Below are 26,281 nucleotides of genomic sequence, written 5' to 3' on the forward strand. Positions count from 1 at the left end.
CAATGCTGAATGGCGCGGGGTAACGCGGAAGAATTGAAAGAATGTCAACTATGTCGTTTGGCAGGTCATTCCAATGCTGAATGGCACGGGGTAACGCGGAAGAATTGAAAGAATGTCAACTATGTCGTTTGGCAGGCCATCCCAATGCTGAATGGCACGGGGTAACGCGGAAGAATTGAAAGAATGTCAACTATGTCATTTGGCAGGTCATTCCAATGCTGAATGGCGCGGGGTAACACGGAAGAATTGAAAGAATGTCAACTATGTCGTTTGGCAGGTCATTCCAATGCTGAATGGCACGGGTTAACGCGGAAGAATTGAAAGAATGTCAACTATGTCGTTTGGCAGGTCATTCCAATGCTGAATGGCATGGGTTAACGCGGAAGAATGGAAAGAATGTCAACTATGTCGTTTGGCACGCCATCCCAATGCTGAATGGCAGGGGGTAACGCGGAAGAATTGAAAGAATGTCAACTATGTCGTTTGGCAGGTCATTCCAATGCTGAATGGCACGGGGTAACGCGGAAGAATTGAAAGAATGCCAACTATGTCGTTTGGCAGGTCATTCCAATGCTGAATGGCACGGGGTAACGCGGAAGAATTGAAAGAATGTCAACTACGTCGTTTGGCAGGCCATCCCAATGCTGAATGGCATGGGGTAATGCGGAAGAATGGAAAGAATGACAGCTATGTCGTTTGGCACGCCATCCCAATGCTGAATGGCAGGGGGTAACGCGGAAGAATTGAAAGAATGTCAACTATGTCGTTTGGCAGGTCATTCCAATGCTGAATGGCACGGGGTAACGCAGAAGAATTGAAAGAATGTCAACTATGTCGTTTGGCAGGTCATTCCAATGCTGAATGGCACGGGGTAACGCGGAAGAATTGAAAGAATGTGAACTACGTCGTTCGGCAGGCCATCCCAATGCTGAATGGCACGGGGTAACGCGGAAGAATTGAAAGAATGTCAACTATGTCGTTTGGCAGGTCATTCCAATGCTGAATGGCACGGGGTAACGCGGAAGAATTGAAAGAATGTGAACTACGTCGTTTGGCAGGCCATCCCAATGCTGAATGGCACGGGGTAACGCGGAAGAATTGAAAGAATGTCAACTATGTCGTTTGGCAGGTCATTCCAATGCTGAATGGCACGGGGTAACGCGGAAGAATTGAAAGAATGTCAACTATGTCGTTTGGCAGGTCATTCCAATGCTGAATGGCACGGGGTAACGCGGAAGAATTGAAAGAATGTCAACAATGTGGTTTGGCAGGTCATTCCAATGCTGAATGGCACGGGGTAACGCGGAAGAATGGAAAGAATGTCAACTATGTCGTTTGGCAGGTCATTCCTATGCTGAATGGCGCGGGGTAACGCGGAAGAATGGAAAGAATGTCAACTATGTCGTTTGGCAGGTCATTCCAATGCTGAATGGCGCGGGGTAACGTGGAAGAATTGAAAGAATGTCAACTATGTCGTTTGGCAGGTCATTCCAATGCTGAATGGCACGGGGTAACGCGGAAGAATTGAAAGAATGTCAACTATGTCGTTTGGCAGGCCATTCCAATGCTGAATGGCACGGGGTAACGCAGAAGAATTGAAAGAATGCCAACTATGTCGTTTGGCAGGTCATTCCAATGCTGAATGGCACGGGGTAACGCGGAAGAATTGAAAGAATGTCAACTATGTCGTTTGGCAGGTCATTCCAATGCTGAATGGCACGGGGTAACGCGGAAGAATTGAAAGAATGTGAACTACGTCGTTTGGCAGGCCATCCCAATGCTGAATGGCACGGGGTAACGCGGAAGAATTGAAAGAATGTCAACTATGTCGTTTGGCAGGTCATTCCAATGCTGAATGGCACGGGGTAACGCGGAAGAATTGAAAGAATGTCAACTACGTCGTTTGGCAGGCCATCCCAATGCTGAATGGCACGGGGTAACGCGGAAGAATTGAAAGAATGTCAACTATGTCGTTTGGCAGGTCATTCCAATGCTGAATGGCACGGGGTAACGCGGAAGAATTGAAAGAATGTCAACTATGTCGTTTGGCAGGTCATTCCAATGCTGAATGGCACGGGGTAACGCGGAAGAATTGAAAGAATGTCAACAATGTTGTTTGGCAGGTCATTCCAATGCTGAATGGCACGGGGTAACGCGGAAGAATGGAAAGAATGTCAACTATGTCGTTTGGCAGGTCATTCCTATGCTGAATGGCGCGGCGTAACGCGGAAGAATGGAAAGAATGTCAACTATGTCGTTTGGCAGGTCATTCCAATGCTGAATGGCGCGGGGTAACGCGGAAGAATTGAAAGAATGTCAACTATGTCGTTTGGCAGGTCATCCCAATGCTGAATGGCACGGGGTAACGCGGAAGAATTGAAAGAATGTCAACTATGTCGTTTAGCAGGTCATTCCAATGCTGAATGGCACGGGGTAACGCGGAAGAATTGAAAGAATGTCAACTATGTCGTTTGGCAGGCCATCCCAATGCTGAATGGCACGGGGTAACGCGGAAGAATTGAAAGAATGTCAAATATGTCATTTGGCAGGTCATTCCAATGCTGAATGGCGCCGGGTAACACGGAAGAATTGAAAGAATGTCAACTATGTCGTTTGGCAGGCCATCCCAATGCTGAATGGCATGGGGTAATGCGGAAGAATGGAAAGAATGACAGCTATGTCGTTTGGCACGCCATCCCAATGCTGAATGGCAGGGGGTAACGCGGAAGAATTGAAAGAATGTCAACTATGTCGTTTGGCAGGTCATTCCAATGCTGAATGGCACGGGGTAACGCAGAAGAATTGAAAGAATGCCAACTATGTCGTTTGGCAGGTCATTCCAATGCTGAATGGCACGGGGTAACGCGGAAGAATTGAAAGAATGTCAACTATGTCGTTTGGCAGGTCATTCCAATGCTGAATGGCACGGGGTAACGCGGAAGAATTGAAAGAATGTGAACTACGTCGTTTGGCAGGCCATCCCAATGCTGAATGGCACGGGGTAACGCGGAAGAATTGAAAGAATGTCAACTATGTCGTTTGGCAGGTCATTCCAATGCTGAATGGCACGGGGTAACGCGGAAGAATTGAAAGAATGTCAACTACGTCGTTTGGCAGGCCATCCCAATGCTGAATGGCACGGGGTAACGCGGAAGAATTGAAAGAATGTCAACTATGTCGTTTGGCAGGTCATTCCAATGCTGAATGGCACGGGGTAACGCGGAAGAATTGAAAGAATGTCAACTATGTCGTTTGGCAGGTCATTCCAATGCTGAATGGCACGGGGTAACGCGGAAGAATTGAAAGAATGTCAACAATGTGGTTTGGCAGGTCATTCCAATGCTGAATGGCACGGGGTAACGCGGAAGAATGGAAAGAATGTCAACTATGTCGTTTGGCAGGTCATTCCTATGCTGAATGGCGCGGGGTAACGCGGAAGAATGGAAAGAATGTCAACTATGTCGTTTGGCAGGTCATTCCAATGCTGAATGGCGCGGGGTAACGCGGAAGAATTGAAAGAATGTCAACTATGTCGTTTGGCAGGTCATTCCAATGCTGAATGGCACGGGGTAACGCGGAAGAATTGAAAGAATGTCAACTATGTCGTTTGGCAGGCCATCCCAATGCTGAATGGCACGGGGTAACGCGGAAGAATTGAAAGAATGTCAACTATGTCATTTGGCAGGTCATTCCAATGCTGAATGGCGCGGGGTAACACGGAAGAATTGAAAGAATGTCAACTTTGTCGTTTGGCAGGTCATTCCAATGCTGAATGGCACGGGTTAACGCGGAAGAATTGAAAGAATGTCAACTATGTCGTTTGGCAGGTCATTCCAATGCTGAATGGCATGGGTTAACGCGGAAGAATGGAAAGAATGTCAACTATGTCGTTTGGCACGCCATCCCAATGCTGAATGGCAGGGGGTAACGCGGAAGAATTGAAAGAATGTCAACTATGTCGTTTGGCAGGTCATTCCAATGCTGAATGGCACGGGGTAACGCGGAAGAATTGAAAGAATGCCAACTATGTCGTTTGGCAGGTCATTCCAATGCTGAATGGCACGGGGTAACGCGGAAGAATTGAAAGAATGTCAACTATGTCGTTTGGCAGGTCATTCCAATGCTGAATGGCACGGGGTAATGCGGAAGAATTGAAAGAATGTCAACTATGTCGTTTGGCAGGTCATTCCAATGCTGAATGGCATGGGGTAACGCGGAAGAATTGAAAGAATGGCAACTATGTCGTTTGGCAGGTCATTCCAATGCTGAATGGCACGGGGTAACGCGGAAGAATTGAAAGAATGTCAACTATGTCATTTGGCAGGTCATTCAAATGCTGAATGGCACGGGGTAACGCGGAAGAATTGAAAGAATGTCAACTATGTCGTTTAGCAGGTCATTCCAATGCTGAATGGCATGGGGTAACGCAGAAGAATGGAAAGAATGTCAACTATGTCGTTTGGCAGGTCATTCCAATGCTGAATGGCATGGGTTAACGCGGAAGAATGGAAAGAATGACAGCTATGTCGTTTGGCACGCCATCCCAATGCTGAATGGCAGGGGGTAACGCGGAGGAATTGAAAGAATGTCAACTATGTCGTTTGGCAGGTCATTCCAATGCTGAATGGCACGGGGTAACGCAGAAGAATTGAAAGAATGCCAACTATGTCGTTTGGCAGGTCATTCCAATGCTGAATGGCACGGGGTAACGCGGAAGAATTGAAAGAATGTCAACTATGTCGTTTGGCAGGTCATTCCAATGCTGAATGGCACGGGGTAACGCGGAAGAATTGAAAGAATGTGAACTACGTCGTTTGGCAGGCCATCCCAATGCTGAATGGCACGGGGTAACGCGGAAGAATTGAAAGAATGTCAACTATGTCGTTTGGCAGGTCATTCCAATGCTGAATGGCACGGGGTAACGCGGAAGAATTGAAAGAATGTCAACTACGTCGTTTGGCAGGCCATCCCAATGCTGAATGGCACGGGGTAACGCGGAAGAATTGAAAGAATGTCAACTATGTCGTTTGGCAGGTCATTCCAATGCTGAATGGCACGGGGTAACGCGGAAGAATTGAAAGAATGTCAACTATGTCGTTTGGCAGGTCATTCCAATGCTGAATGGCACGGGGTAACGCGGAAGAATTGAAAGAATGTCAACAATGTGGTTTGGCAGGTCATTCCAATGCTGAATGGCACGGGGTAACGCGGAAGAATGGAAAGAATGTCAACTATGTCGTTTGGCAGGTCATTCCTATGCTGAATGGCGCGGGGTAACGCGGAAGAATGGAAAGAATGTCAACTATGTCGTTTGGCAGGTCATTCCAATGCTGAATGGCGCGGGGTAACGTGAAAGAATTGAAAGAATGTCAACTATGTCGTTTGGCAGGTCATTCCAATGCTGAATGGCACGGGGTAACGCGGAAGAATTGAAAGAATGTCAACTATGTCGTTTGGCAGGCCATTCCAATGCTGAATGGCACGGGGTAACGCAGAAGAATTGAAAGAATGCCAACTATGTCGTTTGGCAGGTCATTCCAATGCTGAATGGCACGGGGTAACGCGGAAGAATTGAAAGAATGTCAACTATGTCGTTTGGCAGGTCATTCCAATGCTGAATGGCACGGGGTAACGCGGAAGAATTGAAAGAATGTGAACTACGTCGTTTGGCAGGCCATCCCAATGCTGAATGGCACGGGGTAACGCGGAAGAATTGAAAGAATGTCAACTATGTCGTTTGGCAGGTCATTCCAATGCTGAATGGCACGGGGTAACGCGGAAGAATTGAAAGAATGTCAACTACGTCGTTTGGCAGGCCATCCCAATGCTGAATGGCACGGGGTAACGCGGAAGAATTGAAAGAATGTCAACTATGTCGTTTGGCAGGTCATTCCAATGCTGAATGGCACGGGGTAACGCGGAAGAATTGAAAGAATGTCAACTATGTCGTTTGGCAGGTCATTCCAATGCTGAATGGCACGGGGTAACGCGGAAGAATTGAAAGAATGTCAACAATGTTGTTTGGCAGGTCATTCCAATGCTGAATGGCACGGGGTAACGCGGAAGAATGGAAAGAATGTCAACTATGTCGTTTGGCAGGTCATTCCTATGCTGAATGGCGCGGCGTAACGCGGAAGAATGGAAAGAATGTCAACTATGTCGTTTGGCAGGTCATTCCAATGCTGAATGGCGCGGGGTAACGCGGAAGAATTGAAAGAATGTCAACTATGTCGTTTGGCAGGTCATCCCAATGCTGAATGGCACGGGGTAACGCGGAAGAATTGAAAGAATGTCAACTATGTCGTTTAGCAGGTCATTCCAATGCTGAATGGCACGGGGTAACGCGGAAGAATTGAAAGAATGTCAACTATGTCGTTTGGCAGGCCATCCCAATGCTGAATGGCACGGGGTAACGCGGAAGAATTGAAAGAATGTCAAATATGTCATTTGGCAGGTCATTCCAATGCTGAATGGCGCCGGGTAACACGGAAGAATTGAAAGAATGTCAACTATGTCGTTTGGCAGGCCATCCCAATGCTGAATGGCATGGGGTAATGCGGAAGAATGGAAAGAATGACAGCTATGTCGTTTGGCACGCCATCCCAATGCTGAATGGCAGGGGGTAACGCGGAAGAATTGAAAGAATGTCAACTATGTCGTTTGGCAGGTCATTCCAATGCTGAATGGCACGGGGTAACGCAGAAGAATTGAAAGAATGCCAACTATGTCGTTTGGCAGGTCATTCCAATGCTGAATGGCACGGGGTAACGCGGAAGAATTGAAAGAATGTCAACTATGTCGTTTGGCAGGTCATTCCAATGCTGAATGGCACGGGGTAACGCGGAAGAATTGAAAGAATGTGAACTACGTCGTTTGGCAGGCCATCCCAATGCTGAATGGCACGGGGTAACGCGGAAGAATTGAAAGAATGTCAACTATGTCGTTTGGCAGGTCATTCCAATGCTGAATGGCACGGGGTAACGCGGAAGAATTGAAAGAATGTCAACTACGTCGTTTGGCAGGCCATCCCAATGCTGAATGGCACGGGGTAACGCGGAAGAATTGAAAGAATGTCAACTATGTCGTTTGGCAGGTCATTCCAATGCTGAATGGCACGGGGTAACGCGGAAGAATTGAAAGAATGTCAACTATGTCGTTTGGCAGGTCATTCCAATGCTGAATGGCACGGGGTAACGCGGAAGAATTGAAAGAATGTCAACAATGTGGTTTGGCAGGTCATTCCAATGCTGAATGGCACGGGGTAACGCGGAAGAATGGAAAGAATGTCAACTATGTCGTTTGGCAGGTCATTCCTATGCTGAATGGCGCGGGGTAACGCGGAAGAATGGAAAGAATGTCAACTATGTCGTTTGGCAGGTCATTCCAATGCTGAATGGCGCGGGGTAACGCGGAAGAATTGAAAGAATGTCAACTATGTCGTTTGGCAGGTCATTCCAATGCTGAATGGCACGGGGTAACGCGGAAGAATTGAAAGAATGTCAACTATGTCGTTTGGCAGGCCATCCCAATGCTGAATGGCACGGGGTAACGCGGAAGAATTGAAAGAATGTCAACTATGTCATTTGGCAGGTCATTCCAATGCTGAATGGCGCGGGGTAACACGGAAGAATTGAAAGAATGTCAACTTTGTCGTTTGGCAGGTCATTCCAATGCTGAATGGCACGGGTTAACGCGGAAGAATTGAAAGAATGTCAACTATGTCGTTTGGCAGGTCATTCCAATGCTGAATGGCATGGGTTAACGCGGAAGAATGGAAAGAATGTCAACTATGTCGTTTGGCACGCCATCCCAATGCTGAATGGCAGGGGGTAACGCGGAAGAATTGAAAGAATGTCAACTATGTCGTTTGGCAGGTCATTCCAATGCTGAATGGCACGGGGTAACGCGGAAGAATTGAAAGAATGCCAACTATGTCGTTTGGCAGGTCATTCCAATGCTGAATGGCACGGGGTAACGCGGAAGAATTGAAAGAATGTCAACTATGTCGTTTGGCAGGTCATTCCAATGCTGAATGGCACGGGGTAATGCGGAAGAATTGAAAGAATGTCAACTATGTCGTTTGGCAGGTCATTCCAATGCTGAATGGCATGGGGTAACGCGGAAGAATTGAAAGAATGGCAACTATGTCGTTTGGCAGGTCATTCCAATGCTGAATGGCACGGGGTAACGCGGAAGAATTGAAAGAATGTCAACTATGTCATTTGGCAGGTCATTCAAATGCTGAATGGCACGGGGTAACGCGGAAGAATTGAAAGAATGTCAACTATGTCGTTTAGCAGGTCATTCCAATGCTGAATGGCATGGGGTAACGCAGAAGAATGGAAAGAATGTCAACTATGTCGTTTGGCAGGTCATTCCAATGCTGAATGGCATGGGTTAACGCGGAAGAATGGAAAGAATGACAGCTATGTCGTTTGGCACGCCATCCCAATGCTGAATGGCAGGGGGTAACGCGGAGGAATTGAAAGAATGTCAACTATGTCGTTTGGCAGGTCATTCCAATGCTGAATGGCACGGGGTAACGCAGAAGAATTGAAAGAATGCCAACTATGTCGTTTGGCAGGTCATTCCAATGCTGAATGGCACGGGGTAACGCGGAAGAATTGAAAGAATGTCAACTATGTCGTTTGGCAGGTCATTCCAATGCTGAATGGCACGGGGTAACGCGGAAGAATTGAAAGAATGTGAACTACGTCGTTTGGCAGGCCATCCCAATGCTGAATGGCACGGGGTAACGCGGAAGAATTGAAAGAATGTCAACTATGTCGTTTGGCAGGTCATTCCAATGCTGAATGGCACGGGGTAACGCGGAAGAATTGAAAGAATGTCAACTACGTCGTTTGGCAGGCCATCCCAATGCTGAATGGCACGGGGTAACGCGGAAGAATTGAAAGAATGTCAACTATGTCGTTTGGCAGGTCATTCCAATGCTGAATGGCACGGGGTAACGCGGAAGAATTGAAAGAATGTCAACTATGTCGTTTGGCAGGTCATTCCAATGCTGAATGGCACGGGGTAACGCGGAAGAATTGAAAGAATGTCAACAATGTGGTTTGGCAGGTCATTCCAATGCTGAATGGCACGGGGTAACGCGGAAGAATGGAAAGAATGTCAACTATGTCGTTTGGCAGGTCATTCCTATGCTGAATGGCGCGGGGTAACGCGGAAGAATGGAAAGAATGTCAACTATGTCGTTTGGCAGGTCATTCCAATGCTGAATGGCGCGGGGTAACGTGAAAGAATTGAAAGAATGTCAACTATGTCGTTTGGCAGGTCATTCCAATGCTGAATGGCACGGGGTAACGCGGAAGAATTGAAAGAATGTCAACTATGTCGTTTGGCAGGCCATTCCAATGCTGAATGGCACGGGGTAACGCAGAAGAATTGAAAGAATGCCAACTATGTCGTTTGGCAGGTCATTCCAATGTGAATGGCACGGGGTAACGCGGAAGAATTGAAAGAATGTCAACTATGTCGTTTGGCAGGTCATTCCAATGCTGAATGGCACGGCGTAACGCGGAAGAATTGAAAGAATGTGAACTACGTCGTTTGGCAGGCCATCCCAATGCTGAATGGCACGGGGTAACGCGGAAGAATTGAAAGAATGTCAACTATGTCGTTTGGCAGGTCATTCCAATGCTGAATGGCACGGGGTAACGCGGAAGAATTGAAAGAATGTCAACTACGTCGTTTGGCAGGCCATCCCAATGCTGAATGGCACGGGGTAACGCGGAAGAATTGAAAGAATGTCAACTATGTCGTTTGGCAGGTCATTCCAATGCTGAATGGCACGGGGTAACGCGGAAGAATTGAAAGAATGTCAACTATGTCGTTTGGCAGGTCATTCCAATGCTGAATGGCACGGGGTAACGCGGTAGAATTGAAAGAATTGTCAACTATGTCATTTGGCAGGTCATTCCAATGCTGAATGGCACGGGGTAACGCGGAAGAATTGAAAGAATGTCAACTATGTCGTTTAGCAGGTCATTCCAATGCTGAATGGCATGGGGTAACGCAGAAGAATGGAAAGAATGTCAACTATGTCGTTTGGCAGGTCATTCCAATGCTGAATGGCATGGGTTAACGCGGAAGAATGGAAAGAATGACAGCTATGTCGTTTGGCACGCCATCCCAATGCTGAATGGCAGGGGGTAACGCGGAAGAATTGAAAGAATGTCAACTATGTCGTTTAGCAGGTCATTCCAATGCTGAATGGCACGGGGTAACGCAGAAGAATTGAAAGAATGCCAACTATGTCGTTTGGCAGGTCATTCCTATGCTGAATGGCGCGGCGTAACGCGGAAGAATGGAAAGAATGTCAACTATGTCATTTGGCAGGTCATTCCAATGCTGAATGGCGCGGGGTAACGCGGAAGAATTGAAAGAATGTCAACTACGTCGTTTGGCAGGTCATCCCAATGCTGAATGGCACGGGGTAACGCGGAAGAATTGAAAGAATGTCAACTATGTCGTTTAGCAGGTCATTCCAATGCTGAATGGCACGGGGTAACGCGGAAGAACTGAAAGAATGTCAACTACGTCGTTTGGCAGGCCATCCTAATGCTGAATGGCACGGGGTAACGCGGAAGAATTGAAAGAATGTCAACTATGTCGTTTGGCAGGTCATTCCAATGCTGAATGGCACGGGGTAACGCGGAAGAATTGAAAGAATGTCAACTACGTCGTTTGGCAGGCCATCCCAATGCTGAATGGCACGGGGTAACGCGGAAGAATTGAAAGAATGTCAACTATGTCGTTTGGCAGGTCATTCCAATGCTGAATGGCACGGGGTAACGCGGAAGAATTGAAAGAATGTCAACTATGTCGTTTGGCAGGTCATTCCAATGCTGAATGGCACGGGGTAACGCGGAAGAATTGAAAGAATGTCAACAATGTGGTTTGGCAGGTCATTCCAATGCTGAATGGCACGGGGTAACGCGGAAGAATGGAAAGAATGTCAACTATGTCGTTTGGCAGGTCATTCCTATGCTGAATGGCGCGGGGTAACGCGGAAGAATGGAAAGAATGTCAACTATGTCGTTTGGCAGGTCATTCCAATGCTGAATGGCGCGGGGTAACGCGGAAGAATTGAAAGAATGTCAACTATGTCGTTTGGCAGGTCATTCCAATGCTGAATGGCACGGGGTAACGCGAAAGAATTGAAAGAATGTCAACTATGTCGTTTGGCAGGCCATCCCAATGCTGAATGGCACGGGGTAACGCGGAAGAATTGAAAGAATGTCAACTATGTCATTTGGCAGGTCATTCCAATGCTGAATGGCATGGGTTAACGCGGAAGAATGGAAAGAATGTCAACTATGTCGTTTGGCACGCCATCCCAATGCTGAATGGCAGGGGGTAACGCGGAAGAATAGAAAGAATGTCAACTATGTCGTTTGGCAGGTCATTCCAATGCTGAATGGCACGGGGTAACGCGGAAGAATTGAAAGAATGCCAACTATGTCGTTTGGCAGGTCATTCCAATGCTGAATGGCACGGGGTAACGCGGAAGAATTGAAAGAATGTCAACTATGTCGTTTGGCAGGTCATTCCAATGCTGAATGGCACGGGGTAATGCGGAAGAATTGAAAGAATGTCAACTATGTCGTTTGGCAGGTCATTCCAATGCTGAATGGCATGGGGTAACGCGGAAGAATTGAAAGAATGTCAACTATGTCGTTTGGCAGGTCATTCCAATGCTGAATGGCGCGGGGTAACGCGGAAGAATTGAATGAATGTCAACTATGTCGTTTGGCAGGTCATTCCAATGCTGAATGGCACGGGGTAACGCGAAAAAATTGAAAGAATGTCAACTATGTCGTTTAGCAGGTCATTCCAATGCTGAATGGCACGGGGTAACGCGGAAGAATTGAAAGAATGTCAACTATGTCGTTTGGCAGGCCATCCCAATGCTGAATGGCACGGGGTAACGCGGAAGAATTGAAAGAATGTCAACTTTGTCATTTGGCAGGTCATTCCAATGCTGAATGGCGCCGGGTAACACGGAAGAATTGAAAGAATGTCAACTATGTCGTTTGGCAGGCCATCCCAATGCTGAATGGCATGGGGTAATGCGGAAGAATGGAAAGAATGTCAGCTATGTCGTTTGGCACGCCATCCCAATGCTGAATGGCAGGGGGTAACGCGGAAGAATTGAAAGAATGTCAACTATGTCGTTTGGCAGGTCATTCCAATGCGGAATGGCACGGGGTAACGCAGAAGAATTGAAAGAATGCCAACTATGTCGTTTGGCAGGTCATTCCAATGCTGAATGGCACGGGGTAACGCGGAAGAATTGAAAGAATGTCAACTATGTCGTTTGGCAGGTCATTCCAATGCTGAATGGCACGGGGTAACGCGGAAGAATTGAAAGAATGTCAACTATGTCGTTTGGCAGGTCATTCCAATGCTGAATGGCATGGGGTAACGCGGAAGAATGGAAAGAATGTCAACTATGTCGTTTGGCAGGTCATTCCAATGCTGAATGGCGCGGGGCAATGCGGAAGAATTGAAAGAATGTCAACTATGTCGTTTGGCAGGTCATTCCAATGCTGACTGGCGCGGGGTAACGCGGAAGAATTGAAAGAATGTCAACTATGTCGTTTGGCAGGTCATTCCAATGCTGAACTGCGCGGGGTAACGCGGAAGAATTGAAAGAATGTCAACTATGTCGTTTGGCAGGTCATTCCAATGCTGAATGGCACGGGGTAACGCGGAAGAATTGAAAGAATGTCAACTATGTCGTTTGGCAGGTCATTCCAATGCTGAATGGCACGGTGTAACGCGGAAGAATTGAAAGAATGTCAACTATGTCGTTTGGCAGGCCATCCCAATGCTGAATGGCACGGGATAACGCGAAAGAATTGAAAGAATGTCAACTATGTCATTTGGCAGGTCATTCCAATGCTGAATGGCGCGGGGTAACACGGAAGAATTGAAAGAATGTCAACTATGTCGTTTGGCAGGTCATTCCAATGCTGAATGGCCCGGGTTAACGCGGAAGAATTGAAAGAATGTCAACTATGTCGTTTGGCAGGTCATTCCAATGCTGAATGGCACGGGGTAACGCGGAAGAATGGAAAGAATGTCAACTATGTCGTTTGGCAGGTCAATCCAATGCTGAATGGCACGGGGTAACGCGGAAGAATTGAAAGAATGTCAACTATGTCGTTTGGCAGGTCATTCCAATGCTGAATGGCACGGGGTAACGCGGAAGAATTGAAAGAATGCCAACTATGTCGTTTGGCAGGTCATTACAATGCTGAATGGCACGGGGTAACGCGGAAGAATTGAAAGAATGTCAACTATGTCGTTTGGCAGGTCATTCCAATGCTGAATGGCACGGGGTAATGCGGAAGAATTGAAAGAATGTCAACTATGTCGTTTGGCAGGTCATTCCAATGCTGAATGGCATGGGGTAATGCGGAAGAATTGAAAGAATGGCAACTATGTCGTTTGGCAGGTCATTCCAATGCTGAATGGCACGGGGTAACGCGGAAGAATTGAAAGAATGTCAACTATGTCGTTTGGCAGGTCATTCCAATGCTGAATGGCACGGGGTAACGCGGAAGAATTGAAAGAATGTGAACTACGTCGTTTGGCAGGCCATCCCAATGCTGAATGGCACGGGGTAACGCGGAAGAATTGAAAGAATGTCAACTATGTCGTTTGGCAGGTCATTCCAATGCTGAATGGCACGGGGTAACGCGGAAGAATTGAAAGAATGTCAACTACGTCGTTTGGCAGGCCATCCCAATGCTGAATGGCACGGGGTAACGCGGAAGAATTGAAAGAATGTCAACAATGTGGTTTGGCAGGTCATTCCAATGCTGAATGGCACGGGGTAACGCGGAAGAATGGAAAGAATGTCAACTATGTCGTTTGGCAGGTCATTCCAATGCTGAATGGCACGGGGTAACGCGGAAGAATTGAAAGAATGTGAACTACGTCGTTTGGCAGGCCATCCCAATGCTGAATGGCACGGGGTAACGCGGAAGAATTGAAAGAATGTCAACTATGTCGTTTGGCAGGTCATTCCAATGCTGAATGGCACGGGGTAACGCGGAAGAATTGAAAGAATGTCAACTACGTCGTTTGGCAGGCCATCCCAATGCTGAATGGCACGGGGTAACGCGGAAGAATTGAAAGAATGTCAACAATGTGGTTTGGCAGGTCATTCCAATGCTGAATGGCACGGGGTAACGCGGAAGAATGGAAAGAATGTCAACTATGTCGTTTGGCAGGTCGTTCCAATGCTGAATGGCGCGGGGTAACGCGGAAGAATTGAAAGAATGTCAACTATTTCGTTTGGCAGGTCATCCCAATGCTGAATGGCACGGGGTAACGCGGAAGAATTGAAAGAAGGTCAACTATGTCGTTTGGCAGGTCATTCCTATGCTGAATGGCGCGGGGTAACGCGGAAGAATGGAAAGAATGTCAACTATGTCGTTTGGCAGGTCATTCCAATGCTGAATGGCGCGGGGTAACGCGGAAGAATTGAGAGAATGACAACTATGTCGTTTGGCAGGTCATTCCAATGCTGAATGGCATGGGGTAACGCGGAAGAATGGAAAGAATGTCAACTATGTCGTTTGGCAGGTCATTCCAATGCTGAATGGCGCGGGGCAATGCGGAAGAATTGAAAGAATGTCAACTATGTCGTTTGGCAGGTCATTCCAATGCTGACTGGCGCGGGGTAACGCGGAAGAATTGAAAGAATGTCAACTATGTCGTTTGGCAGGTCATTCCAATGCTGAACTGCGCGGGGTAACGCGGAAGAATTGAAAGAATGTCAACTATGTCGTTTGGCAGGTCATTCCAATGCTGAATGGCACGGGGTAACGCGGAAGAATTGAAAGAATGTCAACTATGTCGTTTGGCAGGTCATTCCAATGCTGAATGGCACGGTGTAACGCGGAAGAATTGAAAGAATGTCAACTATGTCGTTTGGCAGGCCATCCCAATGCTGAATGGCACGGGATAACGCGAAAGAATTGAAAGAATGTCAACTATGTCATTTGGCAGGTCATTCCAATGCTGAATGGCGCGGGGTAACACGGAAGAATTGAAAGAATGTCAACTATGTCGTTTGGCAGGTCATTCCAATGCTGAATGGCCCGGGTTAACGCGGAAGAATTGAAAGAATGTCAACTATGTCGTTTGGCAGGTCATTCCAATGCTGAATGGCACGGGGTAACGCGGAAGAATGGAAAGAATGTCAACTATGTCGTTTGGCAGGTCAATCCAATGCTGAATGGCACGGGGTAACGCGGAAGAATTGAAAGAATGTCAACTATGTCGTTTGGCAGGTCATTCCAATGCTGAATGGCACGGGGTAACGCGGAAGAATTGAAAGAATGCCAACTATGTCGTTTGGCAGGTCATTACAATGCTGAATGGCACGGGGTAACGCGGAAGAATTGAAAGAATGTCAACTATGTCGTTTGGCAGGTCATTCCAATGCTGAATGGCACGGGGTAATGCGGAAGAATTGAAAGAATGTCAACTATGTCGTTTGGCAGGTCATTCCAATGCTGAATGGCATGGGGTAATGCGGAAGAATTGAAAGAATGGCAACTATGTCGTTTGGCAGGTCATTCCAATGCTGAATGGCACGGGGTAACGCGGAAGAATTGAAAGAATGTCAACTATGTCGTTTGGCAGGTCATTCCAATGCTGAATGGCACGGGGTAACGCGGAAGAATTGAAAGAATGTGAACTACGTCGTTTGGCAGGCCATCCCAATGCTGAATGGCACGGGGTAACGCGGAAGAATTGAAAGAATGTCAACTATGTCGTTTGGCAGGTCATTCCAATGCTGAATGGCACGGGGTAACGCGGAAGAATTGAAAGAATGTCAACTACGTCGTTTGGCAGGCCATCCCAATGCTGAATGGCACGGGGTAACGCGGAAGAATTGAAAGAATGTCAACAATGTGGTTTGGCAGGTCATTCCAATGCTGAATGGCACGGGGTAACGCGGAAGAATGGAAAGAATGTCAACTATGTCGTTTGGCAGGTCATTCCAATGCTGAATGGCACGGGGTAACGCGGAAGAATTGAAAGAATGTGAACTACGTCGTTTGGCAGGCCATCCCAATGCTGAATGGCACGGGGTAACGCGGAAGAATTGAAAGAATGTCAACTATGTCGTTTGGCAGGTCATTCCAATGCTGAATGGCACGGGGTAACGCGGAAGAATTGAAAGAATGTCAACTACGTCGTTTGGCAGGCCATCCCAATGCTGAATGGCACGGGGTAACGCGGAAGAATTGAAAGAATGTCAACAATGTGGTTTGGCAGGTCATTCCAATGCTGAATGGCACGGGGTAACGCGGAAGAATGGAAAGAATGTCAACTATGTCGTTTGGCAGGTCGTTCCAATGCTGAATGGCGCGGGGTAACGCGGAAGAATTGAAAGAATGTCAACTATTTCGTTTGGCAGGTCATCCCAATGCTGAATGGCACGGGGTAACGCGGAAGAATTGAAAGAAGGTCAACTATGTCGTTTGGCAGGTCATTCCTATGCTGAATGGCGCGGGGTAACGCGGAAGAATGGAAAGAATGTCAACTATGTCGTTTGGCAGGTCATTCCAATGCTGAATGGCGCGGGGTAACGCGGAAGAATTGAGAGAATGACAACTATGTCGTTTGGCAGGTCATCCCAATGCTGAATGGCGCGGGGTAACGCGGAAGAATTGAAAGAATGTCAACTATGTCATTTGGCAGGTCATTCCAATGCTGAATGGCGCGGGGTAACACGGAAGAATTGAAAGAATGTCAACTATGTCGTTTGGCAGGTCATTCCAATGCTGAATGGCCCGGGTTAACGCGGAAGAATTGAAAGAATGTCAACTATGTCGTTTGGCAGGTCATTCCAATGCTGAATGGCACGGGGTAACGCGGAAGAATGGAAAGAATGTCAACTATGTCGTTTGGCAGGTCATTCCAATGCTGAATGGCACGGGGTAACGCGGAAGAATTGAAAGAATGTCAACTATGTCGTTTGGCAGGTCATTCCAATGCTGAATGGCACGGGGTAACGCGGAAGAATTGAAAGAATGCCAACTATGTCGTTTGGCAGGTCATTACAATGCTGAATGGCACGGGGTAACGCGGAAGAATTGAAAGAATGTCAACTATGTCGTTTGGCAGGTCATTCCAATGCTGAATGGCACGGGGTAATGCGGAAGAATTGAAAGAATGTCAACTATGTCGTTTGGCAGGTCATTCCAATGCTGAATGGCATGGGGTAACGCGGAAGAATTGAAAGAATGGCAACTATGTCGTTTGGCAGGTCATTCCAATGCTGAATGGCACGGGGTAACGCGGAAGAATTGAAAGAATGTCAACTATGTCGTTTGGCAGGTCATTCCAATGCTGAATGGCACGGGGTAACGCGGAAGAATTGAAAGAATGTGAACTACGTCGTTTGGCAGGCCATCCCAATGCTGAATGGCACGGGGTAACGCGGAAGAATTGAAAGAATGTCAACTATGTCGTTTGGCAGGCCATTCCAATGCTGAATGGCACGGGGTAACGCGGAAGAATTGAAAGAATGTCAACTACGTCGTTTGGCAGGCCATCCCAATGCTGAATGGCACGGGGTAACGCGGAAGAATTGAAAGAATGTCAACAATGTGGTTTGGCAGGTCATTCCAATGCTGAATGGCACGGGGTAACGCGGAAGAATGGAAAGAATGTCAACTATGTCGTTTGGCAGGTCATTCCTATGCTGAATGGCGCGGGGTAACGCGGAAGAATGGAAAGAATGTCAACTATGTCGTTTGGCAGGTCATTCCAATGCTGAATGGCGCGGGGTAACGCGGAAGAATTGAAAGAATGTCAACTATTTCGTTTGGCAGGTCATCCCAATGCTGAATGGCACGGGGTAACGCGGAAGAATTGAAAGAAGGTCAACTATGTCGTTTGGCAGGTCATTCCTATGCTGAATGGCGCGGGGTAAAGCGGAAGAATGGAAAGAATGTCAACTATGTCGTTTGGCAGGTCATTCCAATGCTGAATGGCGCGGGGTAACGCGGAAGAATTGAGAGAATGTCAACTATGTCGTTTGGCAGGTCATCCCAATGCTGAATGGCACGAGGTAACGCGGAAGAATTGAAAGAATGTCAACTATGTCGTTTGGCAGGTCATTCCAATGCTGAAAGGCACGGGGTAACGCGGAAGAATTGAAAGAAGGTCAACTATGTCGTTTGGCAGGTCATCCTAATGCTGAATGGCGCGGGGTAACGCGGAAGAATTGAAAGAATGTCAACTATGTCGTTTGGCAGGTCATTCCAATGCTGAATGGCGCGGGGTAACGCGGAAGAATTGAAAGAATGTCAAATATGTCGTTTGGCTGGTCATTCCAATGCTGAATGGCGCGGGGTAACGCGGAAGAATTGAAAGAATGTCAACTATGTCGTTTGGCAGGCCATCCCAATGCTGAATGGTGCGGGGTAACGCGGAAGAATTGAAAGAATGTCAACTATGCCGTTTGTCAGGTCATTCCAATGCTGAATGGCGCGGGGTAACGCGGAAGAATTGAAATAATATCAACTATGTCGTTTGGCAGGTCATTCCAATGCTGAATGGCGCGGGGTAACGCGGAAGAATTGAAAGAATGTCAACTATGTCGTTTGGCAGGTCATCCCAATGCTGAATGGCGCGGGGTAACGCGGAAGAATTGAAAGAATGTCAACTATGTCGTTTGGCAGGTCATTCCAATGCTGAATGGCGCGGGGTAACGTGGAAGGATTGAAAGAATGTGAATTACGTCGTTTGGCAGGCCATCCCAATGCTGAATGGCGCGGGGTAACGCGGAAGAATTGAAAGAATGTCAACTATGTTGTTTGGCTGGTCATTCCAATGCTGAATGGTGCGGGGTAACGCGGAAGGATTGAAAGAATGTCAACTAAGTCGTTTGGCAGGTCATCCCAATGCTGAATGGCACGGGGTAACGCGGAAGAATCGAAAGAATGTCAACTATGTCGTTTGGCATGTCATCCCAATGCTGAATGGCGCGGGGTAACGCGGAAGAATTGAAAGAATGTCAACTCTGTCGTTTGGCAGGTCATTCCAATGCTGAATGGCGCGGGGTAACGCGGAAGAATTGAAAGAATGTCAACTATGTCGTTTGGCAGGTCATTCCAATGCTGAATGGCGCGGGGTAACGCGGAAGAATTGAAAGAATGTCAACTATGTCGTTTGGCAGGTCATCCCAATGCTGAATGGCGCGGGGTAACGCGGAAGAATTGAAAGAATGTCAACTATGTCGTTTGGCAGGTCATTCCAATGCTGAATGGCGCGGGGTAATGCGGAAGAATTGAAAGAATGTCAACTATGTCGTTTGGCAGGTCATTCCAATGCTGAATGGCGCGGGGTAACGCGGAAGAATTGAAAGAATGTCAACTATGTCGTTTGGCAGGTCATCCCAATGCTGAATGGCGCGGGGTAACGTGGGAGATTTGAAAGAATGTCAACTACGTCGTTTCGCAGGTAATTCCAATGCTGAATGGCGCGGGGTAACGCGGAAGAATTGAAAGAATGTCAACTATGTCGTTTGGCAGGTCATCCCAATGCTGAATGGCACGGGGTAACGCGGAAGAATTGAAAGAATGTCAACTATGTCGTTTGGCAGGTCATTCCAATGCTGAATGGCACGGGGTAACGCGGAAGAATTGAAAGAAGGTCAACTATGTCGTTTGGCAGGTCATCCCAATGCTGAATGGCGCGGGGTAACGCGGAAGAATTGAAAGAATGTCAACTATGTCGTTTGGGAGGTCATTCCAATGCTGAATGGCGCGGGGTAACGCGGAAGAATTGAAAGAATGTCAAATATGTCGTTTGGCTGGTCATTCCAATGCTGAATGGCGCGGGGTAACGCGGAAGAATTGAAAGAATGTCAACTATGTCGTTTGGCAGGCCATCCCAATGCTGAATGGTGCGGGGTAACGCGGAAGAATTGAAAGAATGTCAACTATGCCGTTTGGCAGGTCATTCCAATGCTGAATGGCGCGGGGTAACGCGGAAGAATTGAAAGAATGTCAACTATGTCGTTTGGCAGGTCATTCCAATGCTGAATGGCGCGGGGTAACGCGGAAGAATTGAAATAATGTCAAGTATGTCGTTTGGCAGGTCATTCCAATGCTGAATGGCGCGGGGTAACGCGGAAGAATTGAAAGAATATCAACTATGTCGTTTGGCAGGTCATCCCAATGCTGAATGGCACGGGGTAACGCGGAAGAATTGAAAGAATGTCAACTATATCGTTTGGCAGGTCATTCCAATGCTGAATGGCGTGGGGTAATGCGGAAGAATTGAAAGAATGTCAACTATGTCGTTTGGCAGGTCATTCCAATGCTGAATGGCGCGGGGTAATGCGGAAGAATTGAAAGAATGTCAACTATGTCGTTTGGCAGGTCATTCCAATGCTGAATGGCGCGGGGTAACGCGGAAGAATTGAAAGAAGGTAAACTATGTCATTTGGCAGGTCATCCGAATGCTGAATGGCACGGGGTAACGCGGAAGAATTGAAAGAATGTCAACTTTGTCGTTTGGCAGGTCATTCCAATGCTGAATGGCGCGGGGTAACGCGGAAGAATTGAAAGAATGTCAACTATGTCGTTTGGCTGGTCATTCCAATGCTGAATGGCACGGGGTAACGCGGAAGAATTGAAAGAATGTCAACTATGTCGTTTGGCTGGTCATTCCAATGCTGAATGGTGCGGGGTAACGCGGAAGAATTGAAAGAATGTCAACTATGCCGTTTGGCAGGTCATTCCAATGCTGAAAGGCGCGGGGTAACGCGGAAGAATTGAAAGAATGTCAACTATGTCGTTTGGCAGGTCATCCCAATGCTGAATGGCACGGGGTAACGCGGAAGAATTGAAAGAATGTCAACTATGTCGTTTGGCAGGTCATTTCAATGCTGAATGGCGCGGGGTAACGCGGAAGAATTGAAATAATGTCAACTATGTCGTTTGGCAGGTCATTCCAATGCTGAATGGCGCGGGGTAACGCGAAAGAATTGAAAGAATGTCAACTATGTCGTTTGGCAGGTCATCCCAATGCTGAATGGCGCGGGGTAACGCGGAAGTATTGAAAGAATGTCAACTATGTCGTTTGGCAGGTCATTCCAATGCTGAATGGCGCGGGGTAATGCGGAAGAATTGAAAGAATGTCAACTATGTCGTTTGGCAGGTCATTCCAATGCTGAATGGCGCGGAGTAACGCGGAAGAATTGAAAGAATGTCAACTATGTCGTTTGGCAGGTCATCCCAATGCTGAATGGCGCGGGGTAACGTGGAAGATTTGAAAGAATGTCAACTACGTCGTTTCGCAGGTCATTCCAATGCTGAATGGCGCGGGGTAACGCGGAAGAATTGAAAGAATGTCAACTATGTCGTTTGGCAGGTCATCCCAATGCTGAATGGCACGGGGTAACGCGGAAGAATTGAAAGAATGTCAACTATGTCGTTTGGCAGGTCATTCCAATGCTGAATGGCGCGGGGTAACGCGGAAGAATTGAAATAATGTCAACTATGTCGTTTGGCAGGTCATTCCAATGCTGAATGGCGCGGGGTAACGCGGAAGAATTGAAAGAATGTCAACTATGTCGTTTGGCAGGTCATTCCAATGCTGAATGGCGCGGGGTAACGCGGAAGAATTGAAATAATGTCAACTATGTCGTTTGGCAGGTCATCCCAATGCTGAATGGCGCGGGGTAACGCGGAAGAATTGAAAGAATGTCAACTATGTCGTTTGGCAGGTCATTCCAATGCTGAATGGCGCGGAGTAATGCGGAAGAATTGAGAGAATGTCAATATGTCGTTTGGCAGGTCATTCCAATGCTGAATGGCGCGGGGTAACGCGTTAGAATTGAAAGAATGTCAACTATGTCGTTTGGCAGGTCATCCCAATGCTGAATGGCGCGGGGTAACGTGTAAGATTTGAAAGAATGTCAACTATGTCGTTTCGCAGGTCATTCCAATGCTGAATGGCGCGGGGTAACGCGGAAGAATTGAAAGAATGTCAACTATGTCGTTTGGCAGGTCATCCCAATGCTGAATGGCACGGGGTAACGCGGAAGAATTGAAAGAATGTAAACTATGTCGTTTGGCAGGTCATTCCAATGCTGAATGGCGCGGGGTAACGCGGAAGAATTGAAATAATGTCAACTATGTCGTTTGGCAGGTCATTCCAATGCTGAATGGCGCGGGATAACGCGGAAGAATTGAAAGAATGTCAACTATGTCGTTTGGCAGGTCATCCCAATGCTGAATGGCGCGGGGTAACGCGGAAGAATTGAAAGAATGTCAACTATGTCGTTTGGCAGGTCATTCCAATGCTGAATGGCGCGGCGTAACGCGGAAGGATTGAAAGAATGTGAATTACGTCGTTTGGCAGGCCATCCCAATGCTGAATGGCGCGGGGTAACGCGGAAGAATTGAAAGAATGTCAACTATGTTTTTGGCAGGTCATTCCAATGCTGAATGGTGCGGGGTAACGCGGAAGGATTGAAAGAATGTCAACTAAGTCGTTTGGCAGGTCATCCCAATGCTGAATGGCACGGGGTAACGCGGAAGAATCGAAAGAATGTCAACTACGTCGTTTGGCAGGTCATCCCAATGCTGAATGGCGCGGGGTAACGCGGAAGAATTGAAAGAATGTCAACTATGTCGTTTGGCAGGTCATTCCAATGCTGAATGGCGCGGGGTAACGCGGAAGAATTGAAAGAATGTCAACTATGTCGTTTGGCAGGTCATCCCAATGCTGAATGGCACGGGGTAACGCGGAAGAATTGAAAGAATGTCAACTATGTCGTTTGGCAGGTCATCCCAATGCTGAATGGCGCGGGGTAACGCGGAAGAATTGAAAGAATGTCAACTATGTCGTTTGGCAGGTCATTCCAATGCTGAATGGCGCGGGGTAACGCGGAAGAATTGAAAGAAGGTCAACTATGTCATTTGGCAGGTCATCCGAATGCTGAATGGCACGGGGTAACGCGGAAGAATTGAAAGAATGTCAACTTTGTCGTTTGGCAGGTCATTCCAATGCTGAATGGCGCGGGGTAACGCGGAAGAATTGAAAGAATGTCAACTATGTCGTTTGGCTGGTCATTCCCATGCTGAATGGCACGGGGTAACGCGGAAGAATTGAAAGAATGTCAACTATGTCGTTTGGCTGGTCATTCCAATGCTGAATGGTGCGGGGTAACGCGGAAGAATTGAAAAAATGTCAACTATGTCGTTTGGCAGGCCATCCCAATGCTGAATGGTGCGGGGTAACGCGGAAGAATTGAAAGAATGTCAACTATGCCGTTTGGCAGGTCATTCCAATGCTGAATGGCGCAGGGTAACGCGGAAGAATTGAAAGAATGTCAACTATGTCGTTTGGCAGGTCATCCCAATGCTGAATGGCACGGGGTAACGCGGAAGAATTGAAAGAATGTCAACTATGTCGTTTGGCAGGTCATTTCAATGCTGAATGGCGCGGGGTAACGCGGAAGAATTGAAATAATGTCAACTATGTCGTTTGGCAGGTCATTCCAATGCTGAATGGCGCGGGGTAACGCGGAAGAATTGAAAGAATGTCAACTATGTCGTTTGGCAGGTCATCCCAATGCTGAATGGCGCGGGGTAACGCGGAAGAATTGAAAGAATGTCAACTATGTCGTTTGGCAGGTCATTCCAATGCTGAATGGCGCGGGGTAATGCGGAAGAATTGAAAGAATGTCAACTAGGTCGTTTGGCAGGTCATTCCAATGCTGTATGGCGCGGAGTAACGCGGAAGAATTGAAAGAATGTCAACTATGTCGTTTGGCAGGTCATCCCAATGCTGAATGGCGCGGGGTAACGTGGAAGATTTGAAAGAATGTCAACTACGTCGTTTCGCAGGTCATTCCAATGCTGAATGGCGCGGGGTAACGCGGAAGAATTGAAAGAATGTCAACTATGTCGTTTGGCAGGTCATCCCAATGCTGAATGGCACGGGGTAACGCGGAAGAATTGAAAGAATGTCAACTATGTCGTTTGGCAGGTCATTCCAATGCTGAATGGCGCGGGGTAACGCGGAAGAATTGAAATAATGTCAACTATGTCGTTTGGCAGGTCATTCCAATGCTGAATGGCGCGGGGTAACGCGGAAGAATTGAAAGAATGTCAACTATGTCGTTTGGCAGGTCATCCCAATGCTGAATGGCGCGGGGTAACGCGGAAGAATTGAAAGAATGTCAACTATGTCGTTTGGCAGGTCATTCCAATGCGGAATGGCACGGGGTAACGCAGAAGAATTGAAAGAATGCCAACTATGTCGTTTGGCAGGTCATTCCAATGCTGAATGGCACGGGGTAACGCGGAAGAATTGAAAGAATGTCAACTATGTCGTTTGGCAGGTCATTCCAATGCTGAATGGCACGGGGTAACGCGGAAGAATTGAAAGAATGTCAACTATGTCGTTTGGCAGGTCATTCCAATGCTGAATGGCATGGGGTAACGCGGAAGAATGGAAAGAATGTCAACTATGTCGTTTGGCAGGTCATTCCAATGCTGAATGGCGCGGGGCAATGCGGAAGAATTGAAAGAATGTCAACTATGTCGTTTGGCAGGTCATTCCAATGCTGACTGGCGCGGGGTAACGCGGAAGAATTGAAAGAATGTCAACTATGTCGTTTGGCAGGTCATTCCAATGCTGAACTGCGCGGGGTAACGCGGAAGAATTGAAAGAATGTCAACTATGTCGTTTGGCAGGTCATTCCAATGCTGAATGGCACGGGGTAACGCGGAAGAATTGAAAGAATGTCAACTATGTCGTTTGGCAGGTCATTCCAATGCTGAATGGCACGGTGTAACGCGGAAGAATTGAAAGAATGTCAACTATGTCGTTTGGCAGGCCATCCCAATGCTGAATGGCACGGGATAACGCGAAAGAATTGAAAGAATGTCAACTATGTCATTTGGCAGGTCATTCCAATGCTGAATGGCGCGGGGTAACACGGAAGAATTGAAAGAATGTCAACTATGTCGTTTGGCAGGTCATTCCAATGCTGAATGGCCCGGGTTAACGCGGAAGAATTGAAAGAATGTCAACTATGTCGTTTGGCAGGTCATTCCAATGCTGAATGGCACGGGGTAACGCGGAAGAATGGAAAGAATGTCAACTATGTCGTTTGGCAGGTCATTCCAATGCTGAATGGCACGGGGTAACGCGGAAGAATTGAAAGAATGTCAACTATGTCGTTTGGCAGGTCATTCCAATGCTGAATGGCACGGGGTAACGCGGAAGAATTGAAAGAATGCCAACTATGTCGTTTGGCAGGTCATTACAATGCTGAATGGCACGGGGTAACGCGGAAGAATTGAAAGAATGTCAACTATGTCGTTTGGCAGGTCATTCCAATGCTGAATGGCACGGGGTAATGCGGAAGAATTGAAAGAATGTCAACTATGTCGTTTGGCAGGTCATTCCAATGCTGAATGGCATGGGGTAACGCGGAAGAATTGAAAGAATGGCAACTATGTCGTTTGGCAGGTCATTCCAATGCTGAATGGCACGGGGTAACGCGGAAGAATTGAAAGAATGTCAACTATGTCGTTTGGCAGGTCATTCCAATGCTGAATGGCACGGGGTAACGCGGAAGAATTGAAAGAATGTGAACTACGTCGTTTGGCAGGCCATCCCAATGCTGAATGGCACGGGGTAACGCGGAAGAATTGAAAGAATGTCAACTATGTCGTTTGGCAGGTCATTCCAATGCTGAATGGCACGGGGTAACGCGGAAGAATTGAAAGAATGTCAACTACGTCGTTTGGCAGGCCATCCCAATGCTGAATGGCACGGGGTAACGCGGAAGAATTGAAAGAATGTCAACAATGTGGTTTGGCAGGTCATTCCAATGCTGAATGGCACGGGGTAACGCGGAAGAATGGAAAGAATGTCAACTATGTCGTTTGGCAGGTCATTCCTATGCTGAATGGCGCGGGGTAACGCGGAAGAATGGAAAGAATGTCAACTATGTCGTTTGGCAGGTCATTCCAATGCTGAATGGCGCGGGGTAACGCGGAAGAATTGAAAGAATGTCAACTATTTCGTTTGGCAGGTCATCCCAATGCTGAATGGCACGGGGTAACGCGGAAGAATTGAAAGAAGGTCAACTATGTCGTTTGGCAGGTCATTCCTATGCTGAATGGCGCGGGGTAACGCGGAAGAATGGAAAGAATGTCAACTATGTCGTTTGGCAGGTCATTCCAATGCTGAATGG

Source organism: Dermacentor albipictus, chromosome 5, assembly GCF_038994185.2.
Source record: "Dermacentor albipictus isolate Rhodes 1998 colony chromosome 5, USDA_Dalb.pri_finalv2, whole genome shotgun sequence".
Taxonomy (NCBI): Eukaryota; Metazoa; Arthropoda; class Arachnida; order Ixodida; family Ixodidae; genus Dermacentor; species Dermacentor albipictus.